Source organism: Rhinopithecus bieti, unplaced genomic scaffold (genome assembly GCF_001698545.2).
Source record: "Rhinopithecus bieti isolate Rb0 unplaced genomic scaffold, ASM169854v2 scaffold_2254, whole genome shotgun sequence".
In the NCBI taxonomy this organism is placed as follows: domain Eukaryota; kingdom Metazoa; phylum Chordata; class Mammalia; order Primates; family Cercopithecidae; genus Rhinopithecus; species Rhinopithecus bieti.
Genome location: NW_016803982.1, coordinates 990853 through 1008259, shown reverse-complemented (window position 1 = coordinate 1008259; position 17407 = coordinate 990853). Strand labels below are relative to the sequence as shown.

The following is a 17407-nucleotide window of genomic DNA, read 5'->3' as shown; positions in this document are numbered from 1 at the left end:
GGATTGCATTGGGGAGTTATACATGATATAAAAGATGAATTGATGGGTGCTGATGAGTTGATGGGTGCAGCACACCAACATGGCACAAATATACATATGTAACAAACCTGCACGTTATGCACATGTACCCTAGAACTTAAAGTATAAAAAAAAAAAAAGAAAAAAAAAAAAAAGATCCTACAATGCCCAGAATAGCCCCCTACAACACAGAAGTATTGGACCCAAAATGTCAATAGTGTTCAGAGTGAGAATGTTGGCTTTGAACAATTAGGGGTCATCCCTGGATCTGAGTGTGAGATCAGCTCCAAATCCCACCTTACATTAATAGATAAGGATAAAACCAATGTTAGAGAGACAACAAAAAGTCAAATTAATATACTGAACAAAAATTAATTGAGTTGGAGTGTGGAGACATTGCAAGAATGCTGCAGTGAAAGGCTTCCAAATATCTGCTCCTCCATGATGGCAATGAAAACAGTAAATCAACATTTTAAGAACTCTGTCAACTAACCAAGAGAGAAATTCAAGGACTCTTTATTAAAGAAAAAACAGCTGAATCTCAATGAGAACAGTGACCTTTCTGGTGTTTTAACTTGCCCTACACCCATCCTCTCTTCTCAGCTCCACAATAGCTGTGAAAACCAACAGCTTGGTAAATATAATATCAGTGATAAGCATAGCCATAAAAAAAAATTTAAAACAAAAGGCCGGGCGCGGTGGCTCAAGCCTGTAATCCCAGCACTTTGGGAGGCTGAGACAGGCGGATCACGAGGTCAGGAGATCGAGACCATCCTGGCTAACACAGTGAAACCCCGTCTCTACTAAAAAATACAAAAAACTAGCCGGGCGTGGTGGCGGGTGCCTGTAGTCCCAGCTACTCGGGAGGCTGAGGCAGGAGAATGGCGTAAACCCGGGAGGCGGAGCTTGCAGTGAGCTGAGATCCGGCCACTGCACTCCAGCCTGGGCGGCAGAGCGAGACTCCGTCTCAAAAAAAAAAAAAAAAAAAAACAGCAGCCTACCAACCAAAGGAGAGGGAAAAACAGTTTTGAAGCTCCTCAGAAGTGCCCTTACCAGTTGTTATTATTTGACCTGACTGGTAGTTTCCTGGAAACCTCTACTAGCAGGGCTTGTCTTTACTTGACTGGACTTAGAGATCACTCCTTGTAAACAACCTTTCCCCAGGACATCTGTCAAAAACCATCCGTGGTAATTGCTTAATATCATAGCTACCTGAGGCATCTATAAAATTTGAGCAAACAAGAAGCTGACCAAAACCTTACATGGAAAATGTGGTGAATGAATTGTCCATAGGGTCTGTCTGCTTGGGCTGCCATAACAAAATACCAGAGACTGATCACTTGAACAGCATAAATTTATTTTCTCACAGTCCTGGAGGCTAGAATGGTCCAGCGTGACGAAGTTCTTGTAAAGCCTCTTTTCCAGGCTTCTTTCTCACTGTGTGCTCATTTGGTTCACATGCACAGAGACAGGAGCAACGTCGCTGGTATCTCTTCTTTCAAGGGCACTAATCCCATCATAGTTCCCATTCACATGATCTCATCTAACCTTATTTATCCACCCAAAAACCTCATCTCTGAATACCATCATACTAACATGTAACTTTGAGTGGCACACATATATTCAGTTCATACATTCTGCCCTGGACCCCCAAGATGTCCTTCTCACATGCAAAATACATTAATTTTATCCCAACAGCCTCAAAAGTCTTAACAGATTCCAGCATCAATTCTGAAGTACAAAGTCTCAGCTAAATAGTATCTAAATCAAACATAAGTAAGCCTTATCCCAAAAATCAAAATTGTTCTCCAGCTGTAAACCTGTAAAACCATACAAGTTATGTGCTTCCAAATTACAACAGATAGTGGAATAGGCATGAGATAGCCATTCCCATTCCAAAAGGAAAAATTAAGAAAGAAGGAATAAGAGACAGGCCCTAAGAACATCTAAAACCAACCAAGGCAAATTCCATTAGTTCTTAAGGCTCAAGATATCTCTTTTTCATTTTGTGCCATTTATTCTAGACCTACAGGGATAGTGGATCCGGCCTCCAGGCTCTTACACAGCCCTGTCTCCAATGCCCTGCCCCCAAGGCTTTAGTCAGAGGCCATATGGCCTACTGAAACTGAGGCAATGTTCCCACCCTTTGCCACAAAGGATACTAACCTGATGATCTCTGAATTGCCTTTGCGGTCACTACTTCGTTTTCTTGAAAAGCACAAAGTTACAGCCAAATAGCTCTCTGGTCTGGTCTTGTAGGCTCTAAAAGTCTGACAGCCTTTACTTCACCTCATTTGTTTCTGACTGCTTAGTTCAAATTGACAGTTTTTGCTTGTAAAATTGATCTCTATTCCTGGCCTCTTCTGAGATGGCTGATTCAGAATCCATGAGTCATTACCATTATCTCTTTATCAAATAATTGTTCAACCACACCCTTCCTGTTGTCTTCACAATAAGCTGTTTTATTTTTTTGCAATATAGATAGACTGAAAACTTTCCAAATCTTCACCTCTGGTTCCTTTTTGCTTAACAATTTCTTCTTCAACTTCTGTCTCTCCTTTCACATTTTACCATAAACAGGAAGAAGCAAGCCGCTCCTTCAACACTTTGCTTAGCTATCTCCTTAGCTAATTATCCAATTTTATTGCTTGCAAAATCCAAAGTCTTACCTAAATATTATCTAATTTTGTTTGTCAAAAATATCAATTTCACAAAACACTAGAACACAGTTAATCCAAGTGCTATGTCACTTTATGAAAGGATCACCTTTCTTCCATTTTCCAGTAATTTTTTTCCTTATTTGCATTTGAGAACTCAACAGAATGGCCTTTAACATTCATATTGATATCAACATTCTTTTCATGATGATTTATGTATTCTCTGGAAAGATAGATAATTCTCCTTAGCTATTTTCTTTTCTTTCTGCGCCCTCACTCCAACTGCCTTTAACAAATACTTCACTGCAATCTTGGCTTTTTCTAGCATACATCTCAAAATTTTTCCATCCTCTATCCATTGCCCACTTCTAAAGCCACTTACGCATGTTGAGGTATTTGTTGCATCAGCACCCCACTTCCTGGCACCCAAATTTGTGTTAGTCTTCTTGGGCTTCCATAACAAATTACCATAGACCAGGTGGTTTAAGCAACAGAAACTTATTTTCTCACAGTCCTGGAGGGTAGAATTATGAGACAAGCATGCCAGCAGCACACTTGGTCAGGCTCTGGTGGAAGCTCTCCTTCTCTCTGTGCTCTGGCATGGCCTTTCTTTGGAGCATGCGTCTGGAAAGAGAAGCAAGCTCTCTGGTGTCTTCTTATTGGGGCACTCATCTCATCATGAGGGATCCAGTCATATGATCTCATCTAACTATAATTACAACATATACATTTTGAGAGAACACAGATATTCAGTAAACAATAAGGACTTTGAAAAGCTCCAACATGTTTCTGAGAATCTAGAAGGCCACACACATGTGCAGGAAGTTGAGACACCTGAAAAGGTCTTAATTTTTTAACTCTTGCTGACCGTGAGTATCTGGGCAAGAGGAAATTAATGGTAACAGAGTTTTCAACTGCCTACCAGTAAATTGAAGGCATGCACCTAACATACATGGAACTATCCGGGAAAGACTAGGAGAGTTGCTAGTTCAAGATATTAAGGAAATGCATGTCTAGTCATTAGCTGACAATGATGTTAACCGGTTACTACACATGAAAAACTATAGAGTTCTTACAGGAAAGTCATGAAACACACAAAGAACAACAAAAACAAACAGAAACAATAGCAAACTGCGAAGAATGGGATCTGGTTTCCAGAGTTGCTACATTACATGATCCAAAATATTCAGTTTCAAAAAAATCATGATACATGTACACAAACAGGGGAATATGGCCCCAAACCAAGGGGAAAAAAATCAGTCATGAATTTTTGTACCTGAAAAAGTCCATGCATTAGAATTCCTAGTCAAAAATTTGAAATAACTTTAAATTATAATTTAAAGCCATTATAATTATTTTCAAAGACCAAAAGTAAACCATGAATACAAATTTAAAGAAAAGACCAAAAGTAAACCATGAATACAAACTTAAAGAAAAACATGAGAATGATATATCGGCAAATAGATGACATCAACTTAAAATATAAATTATTTTAAAAATTGAAATTCTAGAGCTCTAAGATACAATAACTGAAATAAACAATTTGCTATGGAGCCCTTTTCTATGTTACAAAATTAGCCAACTTTTATTGAGAGCTTAAAACATATTAAAATACATATTAAATACATATTAAAATGTATCATAAATGCTTTTTTTTCCTTTTTTAAAAATTTAATTTTAAGTTCTGGGATGCATGTGCGGGATGCGCAGGTTTGTTACACAGGTAAATATGTGCCATGGTGGTTTGCTACACATATCAACCCATCACCTAGGTATTAAGCCCCACATGTATTAGCTATTTATCCTGATACTCTCCCTCCCACTGCCCCCCTGACAGGTCCCAGTCCTGCTAGGGAGTATGTTGTTCCCCTGCTAGGGAGAATTAATTGCAAATTTTACTTGGCAGAATAAAGCATCAGTGAACTTGAATATAGGTCAATTGAGACTATCTAGTCTGTGGAATAAAAAGAAAAAACAATGAAGAAAACTGAACAAAGTCTTCAATGTCCCTGTGATGCTATCAAGTGTACCAAGAGCCACATAATGAAAATGAAAACTTTAGAAGGGAAGTAAAAGAGAAAAACCAGAAAAAATATTTGAAGAAACAATGGCCAAAATTTTCAAAACATCATTTGAAAATTATTAAACTGTACATAAAAGAAACTCAGAATGTATGTAAGATCAACTAAAATTATCCATGCCCAGACACATCATAAACAAATTGTTGTCAACAGTAAAAGATAAAAAGAGAATCTTGAACACAGTAATAGAGAAGTGGCTCATCACATACAGGGGTCCTTGATAAGAGGAACAATTGATTTCTTATCAGAAACTATGGTTTCTAGAGGGCAATGGGATGACATACTCCAAGTACTGAAAGAAAAATACTGTCAAATAAGAATTCTATAATTTTCAAAACTATTCTTCAAAAATGAAAAAAAAGTTAAGACATTGCCATATAAACAAACTGAAATAAGTTGTCACTCATAAACCTACTCTATAAGAAATGCTAAACAGAGTTGTTCAGTCTGAAAAGAAAGGCTAATAGACAATAAATAAAACCCACATGAAGAAATATTAACAGCACCAGTAGACATAACAATATAAATAAGCATAAGAAATAGTATTAATATACTCTTGGTTTGTAATTTTTGCCCTGTTTAGTTAAAAGGTAACTATACAAATCAACAACTAAAAAATGGTGCTTATGGACTTATAATCTGTAAATATTTCTTCTTATAATGTGTAAGAGCACAAAGAAAGGGGAAAAAGTAGAGCTATGTAGCAGCAAAATTTTGTATACCACTGACATTAAATTGGTATTGATCCAAACTAAATTGTTAAGATACTAGTTATAATCCTCAGAGCAACAATTAAGAAAAGAATGTAAAAATACAATTCAAGAACTATTAACATTAAGGGAATTAAAATATCATACTAGAAAACATCTATTTGGCATAGAAGAAGAAAATAATGGAAAAAGAGAGACACAAACAAAAAAAGACATATAGAACACATGTGCCTGGACAACATGGTGAAACCCCATCTGTACAAAATTACAAAAATTAGTTGAGCATGGTGGCTAATTGGAGGCTGAGACTGGAGGATCTCTTAAGCCCAGGAAGCAGAGGTTGCAGTGAGCCAAGATCACACCACTGCATACAAGCCTGGGTGGCGCAGTGAGACCCTGTCTCAAAAAAAAAAAAAACCCAAATCAAAACAACAATTAAAAAAAACCCACATGTGGCAAAATGGCAGATGTAAAGCTTACTTTATCAGTAATTATATTAACACGGAACATTACATTTGGATAATGATTTTTCTGATTAAATTTGTTGCAGACAGACAGAAGACAGAATTAGATCAGTATTGAGATTACAAAGTGGCATTAGCAACAAGCAAGGAATTGAATCCACAAATGTCTCTTTGGAGAGAGGAAGCAGGATGTATGTGTCACCTCTTAATAGATTCATTAGGATAAACTAAACAGCATGTTCAAAAAGTTTATAGGATTGGCAAATAATGTTTTGGTGAAGTCATTAGAAACCATACAATGGCTATTATGATGATAATTTACAGCCGTGACAATCGTCTAGACAAGAGCATTAAGACATTACTGGTTCCAATTTTAATTTGAAATAAAGCTAACCGTATCATATTAAGTGCCCTGGTCTTGTGGCCTCCAGCCACTGGGTGAAAATGTTAAACTCATTTCCTATTTTTCCCAGAACAGCTGACAGAAGTAGGCAGGGGTAGGAGAAAGGAATGTGTCAATTGTAAAGAAATTTGGATTCAAGCAAAAAAGCCTTAGGAAAGAAAAAAATATCCTTCCTGCTGCAGCAATGTTATCCCAACAGCGGGGTTCTCCGTTTGCCTGGTACTAAAGGACACCTGATAAACAGCCTCTGGTAAAGAAAAATGTAGTGGTTTATCTTTTTTGAAATTTTATTTTATTTTTCATTGACCAATAATAATTGTATTTATTTAAAGCATACAAGGTGATGTTTTGATATATGTTCACAATGTGGAATGATTAAATCAGACTAATTAACAAATTCATCACCTCACATATAATTTTGTGGCAAAACATGTCAAATCTACTCTTTTAGCAATTATGAAATATGTAATGCATTAGTATTTATTATAATCACCATTTTGTGTGGAAGATCACTACAGGTTACTGTTCCTGTCTACCAGAAACTTTGTACCATTTGATCAACATCTACCCCTTTTCCATTCATCCCCCTCCGTCAGGCCCTTTTCAGAGATAAATCACTGGTGGAGACTAGAATGACTGTTACCAGTGGTTTATTTTTGAAAAGAGTCCACACCTGTGTCCAGATTTTGTTTTTTTTTTCTGCTCTTACAATGCAAACTTAAAGCAAGATGGACTCTACTGGTCTCAATGATGAGGAGAGAAATTAGAAAGGAAAGACCTGTTTCTGTGAGTAGTATCTGCTAGGATGGGTTCTCAGGACACAGTTACAGGCATCCCATTGTAAGAACAGGTATTATTCATTTACATTTGATGAATGTACAAATCAACCACATTTAGTTTTCCTATTGAGGTTTTATTATACTCTCTCTAAGCCAATGACTTCTTCACATTTCTCCTTTTGGTCCTTCTAAAGTGGATATCAAGTCAAAGTATGAGGGGGTGCATTTCAGAATCATGAGTAGGAAACAATTTCAAGACCCAGAGCCTAACCCCTTTACCAGCACCAAGTGCTACTGCCCTAGACCCAGGGGTACACTGGAGGGTATCCTAGCCTGAAAAGCACAAATTGAGCTCTAGGTGGGGCTCTTGCTTTTCCTGAGACCTTGGCCAAGTCACTCAACTTTCCTGACTCTGTTTCTTTACCTTAAAAAGGAGGAAGATGAACTGGTTGAGCTCTCTTGCATCTTTAAAATTCGGCGATTTTAGATGCCCCATCATATAAAATAAATCTCTCAATTCCTTTAAAATAAATATATTTATGCATAAATAATTATATATTTATACATAATAAAGCCATAAATACAAATATCAATATATGTACACATATATATACATATTGATATCCTGTATATGTAATTATATATACATAGGGAGCATAACACATATATAGATATACATATGCTATATAAACAAAATATATTATGATAAAAGTGTTTTGAAGCAGTCCCCAACAGCCCATCCTAAGTAGTTTTAGATCGTTACACAATTATTTCAGGGTCTCAGAATCAAAACACAGAAAAGCCTCACGGTACACAGTAGCCCACTCCTGGTTTGAGGTGGCATTATTCAATGAGAAACCTCTAATTAGAGGGCAATCAATATTTTGAAACATGCTGTCTGAGTAGAAATAGCCTCAGAAATGACGGCGAAGCAACAACCGTTTATTCTTTCACGCTCTAGCCATGGTCCTCTTCTAACTGGGCACCGACCCTTTCCTCCTCTCCCAGCTTTCTCCTTCCCCTGCCCGCCCTGGCACAGAGTTGTCGTCTTCTGACTCTGGAATTCCCTTCCAATGTGCTGTTTCTGTACCTCACCTCTTGGAGGTAGATGTTGCAGTGGCAGCCTCAAACAGGGTTGCTTTTTTAGGCACCATCAGAAGCCACGGCACAGTGCTAGGCAAGAATCAGAGAAATAAAACACGATCTCCTGGAGCTGACGGTCCAGTTGTCTCAACTGGAAAAGGAAGTTAGACCACAGTGGTATGCAAAGTGTATTCCGACTAGAATTCTCAGACAAATGAATGCACACCAATGCAAAATATAACACATTAATTTTAACTGTAGCCTTCTAGAGAGGATGATCTAGCCATTGGGTAAAGATTTCAGGCAGGTGGGCCTTTCTGTTTCCACTGAAACTATACTCTATTGGCAGCCGCCTAATCTTAACATTGCCTTTAGGAAGCCGTAGGAGACTGAATTGGAAAATGCAGCCAGGCAACTTACGGGAAAATTGAGCAGAGTGTCCTTCTGAGTAAGGAGACAGGGGTGTAGTAAAGTCAGTCCTCCTTCTAAAGACCAGAGAAAATTTCTGTTCAAGCTGATAAACTCTGTATCCTTTTGGACTTTGTAAATACTGCACTTGGAATTGACTATCATTTAAATATTGAAATTAAAATCTGCCAAAGTTATTTGATTAGTCAAAAGCTTTAAAGATTCATTAAAATACCAACCCCGTGGGATGAGGGGAGCCTCCCTGCTTATTCAATGCATCCCTCATGTGGTGTCTCTGACATGGCTTATAGACATCCTCAGCTGTTCCAAAGGGATCAAATGTTTATGTTCCTGGAACAAATGGAAAGTGCTTACTCCTCGCTCTTTGTCAAACTCTAAAAATACCACTGCCTTGGTGAAACCCCAAATTATCCTTATGTCTAAATGTCACAATGATGATGAAGGTCTTGAAATTTACGAGGAACTGGCTTAAGCTGATATAAATCAGAACCTGAAACACTATTATTTCACTATTACAAATAGTTTAAAGTTTGTAAAGGTGTGTAGGTGGTTCTTAGTTTTATTACCTTTGCTGTGAGTCACTAATATTGCTTCATAGTGGAAATTGTCCATTGAAACTAAAATAAATCTTGTCCACAGAGAAGGCTGGTATTGGTTGCTTTTTAGTTAAAACAGTGTAGGGCCTTGATTTAATAGAGTGTTTGTCTTTCTTCTGAGGAATTACAACATGTTCATACAATATATTATCTTTTTATATCTTTTCTTCTACCACTGTATCTGTAATACTAGTATAACTAGCTAACATTTAATGAATGATTTCTAAATGCTAGATGGTGAGTGAAAGTGGCTTTCTATGGATTATTTATCTTCAGAACAACCCCATGAGGCAGGTACTTTTGTGACTTGATGAAGATAAACAACTTGATTAGGTAGCAAACCTAGTTAGTCGTGGAGCTAGAAACCCAGTCTTTGACACTGGACTACATGAATTAATTACAAAGCCTTTCCAATGGGTCCATCTACCCAGCCTCTTCTTTTTCATATTTTCCCATAGGCGTTTTCTGTTTGGAGAGTACAAAAGTCCTCTAACCCACTTCTCTGACCCCATGCTGTAACCCACTCCACAGCCAGTCTACACCCTAATCTCATGCCCTACAATATATTCACTCATGCAATCCAATCCTTCAGAAAAATCAAAACTTACACATCCTTCACACTCACAAATTCTTTCTCAGTGTGCCACATGCCAGACTTTACAGCATGTTTCTCTCCCTATCTGAGACCCCTTCTTCTTCTGTACCTCAAGCCCACTTCCTCCAAGCAAGCTTTCCATAGCACTTACTGGGCACATTACACTTCGGGGATGCACCCTTGTCCTGAATTAAGAAAATAATGTATGCTGCAACAGAAAGATCACAGGGCTTAGAATCCTGTTTTACTTGCAATTTTACTTAATATCATGTAGGTTCAGTGCCGTCATCTGTGATGTGGAGTCATTACTATCTGCCGCATAGGGTTGCTAATAGGGATTAAATGAAATTGTGAATGCACACATATATATGCACACATACCAATATATGTATATATTTATGTACATATACTTTCATATATGTAGAATTTCATTTAATCCTTATGTTTATGCATGAATATATGTGCATTTATATACATATATATAAAATTTTGTAGACCCACATATAATAAATTTGAAAACTATAAAATGCTCTAAAGCGGTAAACAATCATTACTGTTGCTAAACTGGTTTATTATGTATGTATATTTTGCTTCCTCAACTACATTTTTCATTCCTAAAGGACAGCAATTCTTTTCATTTATATCTTTCTCTTTCTCAGATTCTAGCACAGTGCTATATACCATAAAAAATGCTCCCCAAATATGTGAGTAAGAATATTCCCAAGACTTCTAGGGAGAAATCACGATTCCCATGTTCTATGTTAGAAAAATGAAAAATGTCAAGGCAAGAAAGTGGCCAGTCAACCAGCTATTGGCAAATGCAGATCTTCTAATTCCAATTTGAGTTTTTTTTGTTTGTTTGTTTGTTTGTTTTAACCAGGCTGTTCTGTCAGCTTTTTCCTTAATAAATCGGACTTCATTTTTACTAATGACAGTCAGAGACTGTACTTACTATTTGTGGGCAGCACCAAGTAGGTGGAGTGTCAACTTCATTTGGAGGGTGTCATTGCAATGAAAAAACACCCTGACAACTTGAAGATGTGGGCAGATATAAACAACAGCATTGAGGCAGTGGCTCATGCCTGTAATCCCAGCTCTTAGGGACAACGAGGCGGGCGGATCACGAGGTCAGGAGATCGAAACCATCCTGGCTAACATGGTGAAACCCTGTCTCTACTAAAACTACAAAAAAAAAAATTAGCCAGGCATGATGGAGGGCGCCTGTAGTTCCAGCTACTCGGGAGGCTGAGGCAGGAGAATGGCATGAACCCAGGAGGCGGAGCTTGCTTGAACTGAGATCGCACCACTGCACTTCAGCCAGGGTGACAGAGTGAAGACTCCGTCTCAAAAAAAAAAAAAAAAGACTAATGTCTTCTTTATCAAAAGTCTCCTTCGAACAGTTTGAAATGAGAATGCTAAAATTTAAGATCTAGTGGACAGTCTCCTCAAACTACTTCACATTATTTAGTTTCCTTTGAATCCACCTCTACTTTAGGATTCCCCAACATGACAAGTGAAGACAACATGGAGAAAGCTGCAGGAGAATAATAAAGGTGCCAAGGGATTTGTAAAATCTATCAGTGAACATGTAGAGTTCACAGGAAAAGAGAAAGAGAAATGCCCTTAGTGTACAAAGGAAAGCAGCTACCTTCTGTTTTCAAATCCCCCCAAAATGATTATAAATTCCCTAAGAGTAGGGATTGGCTGAAAAAATTCTCTGAGGTGTGATTCACAAATTTAATTCTTCTGTTGTTTCACTGAAAATCATTTCCAGGGCAGATAATGAAATCTCTTTTGAACACGTGCATTTGATTCTTTAGCAAGATTTTAGAGGATGCAGAACCTTACTTAGATGGTCCAGAGGTTGAATGATGAGCTACTGAGCATGATGTATAAGACAAGGTGAAGAAGATAGCAGAGGGAAATATTTGGAAAAAAATATTAATCTGACACTGTTGTGATCCTGAAGCTGAAGAGAATACTGAGGGACAAATTTCCTCTGGAGAGAGGCAGGGATTGAAAACTAAAGAATAATGCTTCCCTGTTTCTGTTACTGGGGGATGGACAATATGACCAGAAGGACAATGTACCTCCCTGATGTGGTTTGGATCTGTGTTCCTTCCCAAATCTCATGTTGGATTATAATCCCCAGTGTTGGAAGTGGGGCCTGGTGGGAGGTGATAGGATCATGAATGGTTTAGCACCATCTTCCCTTGGTACTGTGTAGTGAGTGAGCTCCCATGAGATCTGGTTGTTTAAAAGGGTGTGGCACCTCCCCTAATCTCTCTTCCTCCTGCTCCTGCCATGTGAAGTGCTGGCTCCCCCTTTGCCTTCGCCACAACTGTAAGTTCCCTGAGGCCTCCCCAGAAGCAGATGCTGCCATGCTTCCTTTACAGCCTGCGAAATCATAAGCCAGTTAAACCTCTTTTGTTTATAAGTTATCCAGTCTTCGGTGTTTCTTTACAGGATGCAAAAATGGACTAATACACTCCCATAAGCCAGGGCCCAAGAAAGATGATCATGATCGGGGAACAGTCAGTTAGTGCCAAGGGCCGATAAGGAGGCAGCCATTGATGAGAAGTGATATGGAAGTTGATAACACTAGTTCTCATTCCCCTGCACAAAAAGGAGACCCATGAGCAGGAAGCAAGGCTATGATTCTACAGAGAGAGAAGGTGATAAGTGAGGGTGATGTCCAGGGCAGAAGCAGGAATTACAGAACATTTTGAATCACCACTAGCCTGTTCATATTATACAGAAAACATTCGATTTGTGCCAGATGATATCCTGCTGTACTGCAGTAAAAAGTCCTTTGCAGTTGTTTCACAGAATTAAACTTTCTCATCTTAGCAGTATGCCTGTTGCTACCTTTTGAAGCCTCATAATGAGAACATTCTCATCTTAGAAAAGGTCTGACCTAGTGTGCTTAGAGTTATTGTTTTTCACTTTTTATTCCAGACCTTCAGAAGCATTTGCAGAGAAGTGCTATCCCTACGTAGTAGAAAATTTGGTAAAATCTCCTTTTCTGAGTTCCATGGCATGATTCTGACCACCAGCAAGAAAAGGGCTCAGAATTAGAATACTGCAGTGCTGCTGTGCTTTTAATGCCCCATCCAAAACTCTCAAAGAAGTGGAGAATGGGCAAAGGAGCCCACAAGCCTCGATACTGGTGCTCAGGAGGCAGTGCTGTCCAAACCTTCAGTCTTAGTGTAGATAACTAATAACCAGATCAGATTTACCAAAGTCCCTCCAAGGCAGAGATAGGCATGGAAGACAGGAAACCCTATTCCAGCAGCATTATGAAGAGCCACAGCCACCATCATGTAAAGCACAGGGCAAATTCTACTCCAGTTCAATGTTTTATCACAGTATATGTTTTTCTTTGTTTTGATAGCAGTATATTTGTCTTCTTAATTATCTTTTATTTATGTAAATACTGTAATAAATTAGTTTGCATCTCCCAAGTGCATATCAACAACTAATTAAAGGTCAGTCCCTCAAAAGACAAAAGAGAATCTGTTTTGTAAATACACAGTCATAAATCTCTTGAACTAAGTGATGTATATGAAGACTTTTGTTATAATTTTTATAAGAAAGAATAAAATCCTGAATAACCCTAGAAAGATATTAGAGCAACTATAGAACTATTGCCTCTGGGGAGAGGCACAGGATGGCCCAAGAACAGGCATGCACAGAGCCTTTTCCCTAGGAACCTGTAGTTCTAATTTAGTACATGCATCTACGCCCTCTTTGAAAGTAAATTACATAATTTCTTGATTTTATTACAAAATGAGACCAATAAGAGTACATTAGTGAAATGTAATTATGTTTTATTATATTTAAAGTCTAGAATATTCCTATCTGGAAAACTTTCATTAAGGGAAAATACAATTTTATTGAAACAGTTAATTTTAAACATTGTTCCACTTTGCTTTTAAGTGTACTTCCTGAAGCCTAATTTTTTATTATGGAATAAAGTTACAATCCTCATTTTTTTCTTCCAATTAACACACGTTTTGACACCAATTTGCATTAGGACAAATACAATTTAATGTAATGAGACCATGCACCCCTTTCCCCATTAAAGTTGGACTGTATGATTGGAAACAACCGCTAATTAAAGCCTAATTGTTACCTTCTGTGCCCTGTTCACTTAATTAGATAAGTGGCTTCTGACAGAACAACTAGTTTATGCTCAGTGGGAAAGAGGATATGACCAGGTGCTGTAGGTGGCCAAGGTCTCCATTCTTACAGAATAACATGGATTTTAAGTTTCTGCTCCAATTAAAACTTTCAGTTACCACAGTGGAAACTGAATTCATGGCAACAATATCCAAAATTGTGATTTGAATCAGCTTCAGATTCGGGCAGGTTTTACAGGACCCAGGTAAACTGGGAGGTAGGTAGTGTTTCTGTTCAGCACACTGCTGTCTGACCCACTTCAGCCAAGCTTGTCTGAGCCTCCAGCATAGGTGATGGTTGCTCAAAAACTGCTTCTCTTCATTCCATTTAGTTCAATTTTCCCAGGAGGAAATACACACACACTCCCTCATACTCCTCTTCTCCCATCTCAGATCTAAGCTACAATTTGGGCTGTATAAACTGGACAACCTCATCCGCCACCCAGTGTAACCACACCTCTCTGTGCCAAACCTCACTTTAGTGGCCAGGAAAACAGAGAAGGCAGGCCAGAGTGAGTTGGGCATGGCCCATATATGTGGTTGCTGCAGGTTCAAACATTTTTATGTAATTTGGGGCAAGGATATTTTATTTTATTATTTTATTTTATTTTATTTTACTTTATTTTACTTTGTTTTTTGAGACAGAGTCTTGCTCTGTCACCCAGGCTGGAGTATAGTGGCACAATCGTGGCTCAGTGCAAACTCTGCCTCCCGGGTCCAAGCAATTCTCCTGCCTCAGCCTCCCAAGTAGCTGGAATTACAGGCGTGCACCACCACGCTTGGCTAATTTTTATATTTTTAGTAGAGATGGGGTTTCACCACGTTGGCCAGGCTGGTCTCCAACTCCTGACCTTGTGATCCTCCCACCTCAGTTTCCCAAAGTGCTAGGACTGGTGCAAGGATCTTTATAATAAAATTAAGGCAGGAAAAGGACAAATGGCCAAGATGATTATATCACAGAGTATAAGGTTAAAGCTATGGCAACACAAGGAGATAAAGTAGACAATGTGGGGGCATTCTACAAAAAGAGATAAAATGTCTTGGTACAAGTTATGTTGATTTTGTACTTCAGGGGAAAACTGACGCAAATCAGAGTGTATTTTCCTTATCTCTACACCTCCACTTGGCCCCATCTTGAAGACAGTTTTCTTCTCTCCTGCTTATTCTGAGAATAGCTTTCTTCTCCCTTGCTTACAGAGCCAGCCGAAACTGAGAGAAGAAGGGCTTTGGCACATGGCATTAGGTGTGTATGTATGTGTGTTCATATGAATGCCATGTATTAACTTGAGAATTATTTAACTTCTATGAGTTTTGGTTTTTCCATTTATAAAATAGAGAATATTTCTAATATTGACCTTACAAAACTGATATAAAGTCTACATGAGATGATGCACATGGAATGCTTAACATAAAACAAGGCACACACACACTCAAAAAAAAACCCAATAGTAATTATTACTATTATTATAGTCAATATATAATAATTGGACTTGGTTGGAATGGAAACAAAGCATTTAACTAAAATACCTGCAGGTATTGATTGTATGTGGGCATTAGACATTATACATGTCATAGATATTGTGCTATGGGAGATGCAAAGTATAACGTATGGTCCCTGATCTCAATTTGCCTTCAAGGGTCAGAGGGGGAGGAATTAATAAACCACAGGAAGAAATTGATAACCTGGAATATATTCTCCAAAGGGAAAGAGGTCTCCAAATGGGAGATACTAGACTGGAGGGGTATAAACTGCCTTCATAAAGGGAAAAGAAACATGAAAGCATTTTGCCATCTCTCCCCCTAGAAAGGTTGAGAGACAAAAACAAAAAAACCTCCATAAATAAATGGTTTAAACTTCCCTCGTAATCCAGTGTGTCTACAAGTAAAAAAGCAGGAGCCCCTATTCAAAATGGGAAGTGGAAAATGGGTCAGGCAAACAGCGACTCACACACTCCTAGTGGAAGCCATGTCCAGGAGCATCACACACTAGACTATGCAGCCATGAGGAGCATCACACACTAGACTATCCAGCTGCGGTGATGTGGACCAGTCACTGGGACTTGGCTTCCATAAGAAAGTAGCTCAAGAAGCTCCCTGTGGTGAAAAAATGCCATCGATTACAGCTACTAGGGTTACAGGTAAACTCATTTAGGGGTTGGAATGGAAGCAAAGCATTTAACTAATTCATACTAGTCAACTTTCAAACACACACACACTCACACACACACGCTACATGCTATTTGTTTTTTTTTCAGAGGAACTTTTCAGAGCAAGTTGGGTATGCAGTAAAAATCTCATTCCTCGATGCATAGGAATATGGATGCCATGAATTCTATGCAGCTCCCACAGCCTCTCTGGTTTCCTAGGGTCCTACTCTGACCAATTCAGATGCACAGTTTTGTGAGCTAATAAATAAATAAATAAGCCACAGCACTTAAAATGAAAAAAAAAAAACTTCCTTAAAATTATATTATTATCAGTCCCAGTGCAGTGGCTCATGCCTATAATCCCAGCACTTTGGGAGGCCAAGGCAGATAGATAACTGAAGGTCAGGAGTTCGAGACCAGCCTGGCCAAAATGGTGAAAACCTGTCTCCACCAAAAAAATACAAAATTAGCCAGGCATGGTGATGTGCACATGTAGTCCCAGCTACTCATGAAGTTGAGGCGGGAGGATCACTTGAATCCAGGAGGTGGAGGTTACAGTGAGCCCAGATTGCACCACTGCACTCCAGCCTGAGCAACAGAGTGAGAACTTGTCTCAAAAAATATATATATTGTTATCAAATTAAAGTGTTTTGAAGGTGTTTGCAGAAACAACAGATGAGAGAGCTGAGTGTGAAAATATCACATGAATCAATAGGAATTTGAATTATCTTGAATCCTTTAGGCTTGTCATGCCATTGCATCCGACAAGCTAAATATTTTGATCAGGTGAAAATTAGGGCATCATTTTATCAGGTATAAAGCCAAATATTTGGGGCAGTATCTCATCCTAAATCACACCACTGACTACCTATATGTCAATAATTCGTAAAAGGTTGTATTGGATAAAATGGTCAGAAACAAATTTTCCCCTCCTGGTCAGGTGCAGTGGCTCATGCCTGTAATCCCCACACTTTGGGAGGCTGAGGCAGGCAGATCGCAAGGTCAAGAGTTTGAGACCAGTCTGCCAGCATGGTGAAACCCCGTCTCTACTAAAAATACAAAACTTAGCTGGGCATGGTGGCATATGGCCGTAATACCAGCTACTCCAGAGGCTGAGGCAGGAAAATTGCTTGAATCCAGGAGGTGGAGGTTGCAGTCAGCTGAGATCATGCCACTGCACTCCAGCCTGGGAGACACAGAGAGACTTCATCTCAAAAAAAAAAAAAAAAAAAAAAAAAAAAAAAAAAAAAAAACCCCCCCAAAC

General features: G+C 38.6%; 1 protein-coding gene across 8 annotated transcripts in view; it reads right to left on the bottom strand.

The window, feature by feature from the left end:
- FGF14 (fibroblast growth factor 14) overlaps nucleotides 1-17407 on the bottom strand; it is a 726201-nt gene that overhangs the window by 503529 nt on the left and 205265 nt on the right. The window lies entirely within an intron of this gene.